Raw genomic sequence first — 5,893 nt, forward strand, 5'->3', positions numbered from 1 at the left:
CTTCTTCCTCATTCTCACTCTCTCCCCCTTGCTTCCTTCCTTCCAGGCCAGATGAGCCCTCTGTCGAGGGCAAATCCTTCCTGCACGTTTCTCAAGACGTTCTCTGAAACTCCCAACAAAAGCCAGAGCATCGTGCAGGGTATTTCTGATTTGTGCCTCTCCCTTGGGTTAAGTAGGTTAACAATAAATGTGCCTGCACACCCTAAGTGCCCAATAAATGTTGCTATTAATATTCTTTGAAAATTTTTTTCCGGCTTTATTGAGGTCTAATTGCTACGTAACATTGTGTACGCTACGGTGTGCGACATCCTGATGTGATAGACTTAGGGAGCTAGTCATAGTCGTGCTACTCTCCCCCAGGGATACTGAGGCACAAAGTTCGAATGGGGAAAGGGGAAAATTCAGGAAGGGAAGCCCTCCAGAGTTTACACATGCACACGGCCCCTCTTCCCCAGCTGCCTCAGGGGTCTCTCGATGCAAAGTGGAAGGCTGAGAGGCGCCCCCAGGTCCCCTTCCCACCGCGCCCCCAGCCACTCCTTCCCCTTGGATCACGCCACAGATATACGTACAGAGAAGTCTGCTCCTGGGTTGTCCTCAGTGCCCAGGTGCTTCTGCGCGGTCCCTGGGTCCCCCCAACACAGCCCTGCCGGGGCCCATCAGAGATGGGCAAATCTGCAGAGACCCCCGCCCTCCCCAACGGTTCCTCTCCGGCACTTCAGTCCTCCAGGTACCCATCTGCCAAGACTTCCCCGTGGCATTAGCCGTGAGTTCAGCGTGTCCAGGAAAGCAGCCCCCTGGCAGTGGGATGGAGCTGTGGGCCCGTTCAGGCCATGCTGTGGGCAGGCCCCCCCCACCCCCGCCGCCGCGGGTCCATTCTGTAGACCCTCAGTCATTATTCACGCCCCCCCCCCCCCCCCGCCGTGGGAATGGATAGAGCTGTCGTTGGCATCCGTGTGGAAGGACAGCGTCCCCTGTGGGATGCTGGTGGAGTCACCACCTGCTCCCCTAGCTGAGTCCTCACGCCAGTGGCCCAGCCTGATGGGCTGCTCAGCACGGTCACTGCTCGTTGCCCGTGTGGGAGAGAGACACGCGTGTCCACAACTGAACAGCAGAGGAAAAAGGCACGGGATCGAGAGTCTTCTTTGTCTCTTCTAGGCTGCAGCTGCAATTCCCTCCACCAAGCCTCGGAGGTAAGTCTGGAAGAAATGTGGTTGGTGGACAATTCATATATTTTTAAGTGGGATGCCTTTTGCATCCATCTTTCTTTCTTTTCTTTTCTTTCTTTCTTTCTTTCTTTCTTTCTTTCTTTCTTTCTTTCTTTTATTTTATTTTTATTTATTTATTCATTAGACACACACACACACACACACACACACACACACACACACACCCAGAGAGGCAGAGGGAGAAGCAGGCTCCATGCAGGGAGCCCGATGCGGGACTCGATCCCAGGACCCCGGGGTCATGACCTGAGCCAATCGCAGATGCTCAACTGCTGAGCCACCCAGGTGCCCCCCTTTGCATTTTTCTCAGGCTGTGCTGTTCATGGCTGGGTGCGTGGCAAGCCCCGATGAGAGCCGCTGTTGAACTTATAGTGCCAGGCTGTGGGGTCTGGTCTCCACTGGACCCTGTGGCTGACACCACACTCCTGGGCAGCTGGGCTGCCTCACCCTCCTGTCCCTTGGAGTGGAAACTGAAGATGAGGGGGATTCATTCCGGGTGTACCCTCTCAGCCCCTGCCCCCCGCCCACTGCCCCAAAGTGGGAGCAGAGAAGCAGGATGAGGACGGAGCCCCCAGCCCCCAGCCCCCAGCCCCAGGCCTCCTGCACACGCTATGCGATGTGTGGGGGCTCCAGTCAAGCACTCGCCAGATTACAGCTCAGGAAAAAGCCCGCGCTGTCTGGTTCTGAGCAGACTCGTGTGAGGTGAATCAGAGGTGAGTCAAGTGCCTCCAGAGGAGGAAATGACTTATCGGACTGACCTTCCTCGCAGGGCATCCATCACTTGTGCTCAGAAAACAAAAGAGAGCAAGACAGAAGACAGTTTGCAAGCTCCTGGCTACACACTTCCTTTTTTTCCCCGGGATTTGATGGGACTGTCAGGGCTGGTGAGCCTCCCGGGGGGGGGGGGGGGGGGGGGGGGGGGGGGGGGGGGGGGTGGAGAGTGTCAACGCCCCACCCACCTCCCTGAGTCAGGCCCCTACTGTGAGCTGGAGAAGTTCCCTGCGGACAAAGCTTTTGTCCGTGCACTGTTCAAGGTTCCTCTTCCAAGGCCCAACCTCTCCTCTTGTCCTGGAGGGGTGTGGGGGTGGGAGGAGGCGTTCCCGCAAAGGCTAGAGACCATATTGCACCCTAAGGCAGCTCTTTGGAGGCCTTCGTTTGGAAGAATCTGTGGTTTGGGATCTAATTTCCACCCTGCGTCTGGATTCTTGTCCCTGCAGCTGCAGCGGTCTGGGTGGACTGTCCCAGACGCTCTGGGTGGCGTGTGGTCCACCCTGCTTGCTGCTGCTGACCCTACGACAATCTCTCAAGTCACCAGCGACTTTACAGCCTGATAATTTTATTCCCGCCTCTCATAAAGGTGCTTAGAGTCCTACAGAGTTAGAGATGGGCGTGGGGTGGGGGGAGGACATCCGGATCATCTAAACCCTTAATCCGACAACCGACAACCGAGGAAACTGAGATTCAATGCCTGCAACACCAAGGTCATGGAGCCACCACCAAGGTCACAGAGCAAATTCAGGGAGGAACCTCTGTGGTTGGCCCACTGGGTGTCTCCCAGTCTCCACGAGGCTAAGTTAATACAGCTACGCTTTTCATACGCCATGAAGAATAATAATAAACAACAGCATGTTGCTTCTGTGACTGTGGGAATGCTGCGTTAGGTTCGGGACGCGGAGTGCCAAGCCCGTCCCCATTGAGTCACGTGTGACCGCAGCCTCCTGATGCGGGGAGCTGCTGGTGCAGCTCAGTCCTGCGTGCCTGGGGGGGCTCGATGTGTCTCCGGAGCCCAGAATCCAGATCTCTCCCTCCTCTGTTCTCAGGGAACGCGGGACTCGGTCTCCATCCGATCTGGGGACCGTTGCACCACAACGAGACTGTCATCATTTCATTTCACACCCCCCCACGGGTAACACAAGGGTTGTAATTGATGTGGTTCAGAGCCCCGCGTCGAAGCAATAAAAAGGAATCCCTCGTGACAGTCTGCAACAGCGCTGGCGGATCCAGCGTCTGGCTTTAATGGGAGTGGGAAATGGCTAGCAGATGACGGTAACGTTCCCAGGGCTACGTCTCGGGCCTCCCAACCCAAACCGTTCCTGACGGCGGCTCGTCCTGCCCACATGTGCTCCACAGACGTGGGTTATTTGCAGGACGCCCGGAGCGAGGCGATGCTAAATGTATAGCAGCAGGGGACTGCGTGTGTGACGGCTGAGGTCATGGTTATTCATTTCAAGCTGTAAAGACATTTGGTTTTAAAAACCCCAGCGACTCCACTGGGATTGGCTTTCAGAGAAGAAAAACAGCCCCAGCGTTCTTTTCCTGTCCAAAGCCGGTGGGATTGGCACTTACATCACTGGCCCCCACTTAACCCTTTGGGGTGAGAGAAGGTCCTGGCTCCTCTAACAGGCTCCGGGCGATGTCGCCTTTTGGAGGAAGGTGCTGTGAGTCACTGTGATTTACCACGAACTCGCCAAGAACGTGCCTGATGTGTCTGTACTCAACCAGAGGCACAAAGGCCACCAAGAAATCCTACGAGGCTCGGAAACAGACATCTCGGGGCTTTGCAAGAGGCCTTTGACTAAGTCCCTTTCTGGAACCAGGTTCCTCATCTGTGGCTTGGAAGTGGCCGGGGGACAAGGACCAGAGTCTTTCTCAATCCCTCTCCAGCTTCCATTACGCAAGGCCAGGAGCGCACTCAATCACATGACCTGGGTCTGTGTTTAATCTGCGCCCCGGCCCTCCCATGGCAGGCGTTTCCTTAAGGTCGGGGCCACATCTGGGTACACATGGCTATTTCTCTACATCTTCCTGCCCCTCTGGGGTCACTATTCTTGGGCCAAAGAGGTTAGAGGAGAGCCAGGGAGGTGAACTTGGTGTAGTTTGAATATGCCTCACCCTCCGCACAGATGTGCACCAGGGAAAGCGAAGGGGAGATGGGACGGGAACGTGGGTGACCTGTATGGGGGCGGGGAAATGGGAGGCAGAGGGACTTGCCTTTACTTTGTGCAAAGACGTCCAGGTTGATGGTAAATCCAAGGGATGGTGTGACAAGTGACCGACCGTCATCCCTCCCAAAGGGTGGCTCTTTCTAGGGGTCTCCCCTGTCACTGAGCCGCCTTGGAACGCATGCAACGATAGCGTAATCTAAGATAAGCATACCCTAAATCAGTGCTCTATTTAACAAATGGTCATTTGGCAAGACCATGCTTTTGCAGAGAAAAAACACTGGCAGGGCTAAGTGTTGCAGTGGGTGGGTGAGAATATACGTGATTTACATTTTCTTTCATTTGTTTGTAGATGCTAAATTTTCTTTTCTTTTTTTAAAGATTTTATTTATTTATTCATTAGAATACACAGAGAGGAGAGAGAGAGAGAGAGAGGCAGAGACACAGGCAGGGGGAGAAGCAGGCTCCATGCAGGGAGCCCAACGTGGGACTCCATCCCGGGTCTCCAGGATCACATCCTGGGCTGTAGGCGGCGCTAAACCACTGAGCCACCAGGGCTGCCCTGTAGATGCTAAATTTTCAACCACAGATACACACAAATTATTTTGGGAATGAGAAAAAAATCGTAATCCCATTTAATGGATAATTTATGCGAGATAGAGCCAGACGGGAGTTTCTCAAGAGGGGCTTCCCATCACCCCCAGAGACAGACCTGTGCTGGTTCTTCCTCCCTCCTGTGGGGATTTGGGCAGGCCAACTCGCTCCTCTTCCAAAGCAAGACTCCTACCTCTTGGTTTCTGGCCCTGATATCAGCACCTACCCTGGAATGATGTGATCGCATCCATGTGACACTCTGACTGCCCTGAGCCCGGGCTGGGTGACTTCTCCCTCCTTGCTCCTCACTTCTGCAGCTCTGTGGCCACTGCACGCTACCTTGTCCTGGTGCTGCCCTGCCACAGGTCAGCTCCGTTCACCAGCTCGCCTCTCCAAAGCCTCAAGCAAGCCACCTGAAAGGGGCAATTTTGTCATTTACCTCTTGAGTCCTTTCTCTTTCTCTGTTTTCCCCTCCACCCCCAGCTTTCTGGAGACATAACTGTCGAATAATATTGTGTAAATTTAAGGTGCACAAAGTAGAGATTTATAGATGTGTATATATATGTATATATAGCAATATAATTGTATTATTATATTATATTGCAATGTATATATATATATATTGCAAAATATGTGTATCTATTGCAAAATGATTACCACAATAAGATTAGTTAGCACATCCAAAACTATGGAACCCTTCATGAATTTGTGTGTCATCCTCATGTAGGGGCCAAGCTAATCTTGTCTGGACTGTTAGGATTTTAGCACTTAAATAATTTCTAATGGCCTAGCTTGGCTATATAGCAATATAATATAATAATACAATTAATAATAATAATAATACAAGAGTATATATATATATCTTCAAGCATCAAGAAATAAAGGCAGAGTGCCGTCACTTTGGAGCTGCATCAAGATCATCCTACCTGAGTTCTGAGACTCTATGAGACAAGATGTCCCAGCTGAAGTTGGGCAATTGTGACAAAGAAGAAGAGCTCCCAACATCAGGGGTGAGACCCCGTGAGTGTGAGCGGCTTAAGATATGCAGGCAAAGGCCAAAGAGGCTTGTTTGCCACGGGTCAGCTGGGCAACTCCTGGGTGGCCCAGTGGCAGTTGTCACCCGTGTGCCCGGGA

General features: G+C 52.9%; 1 pseudogene; it reads right to left on the bottom strand.

The window, feature by feature from the left end:
- Positions 1 to 5,441: 5,441 nt before the first annotated feature.
- Positions 5,442 to 5,538, bottom strand: LOC119870542 (annotated as a pseudogene).
- Positions 5,539 to 5,893: the final 355 nt, after the last annotated feature.

Source organism: Canis lupus, chromosome 2 (assembly GCF_011100685.1).
Source record: "Canis lupus familiaris isolate Mischka breed German Shepherd chromosome 2, alternate assembly UU_Cfam_GSD_1.0, whole genome shotgun sequence".
In the NCBI taxonomy this organism is placed as follows: Eukaryota; Metazoa; Chordata; class Mammalia; order Carnivora; family Canidae; genus Canis; species Canis lupus.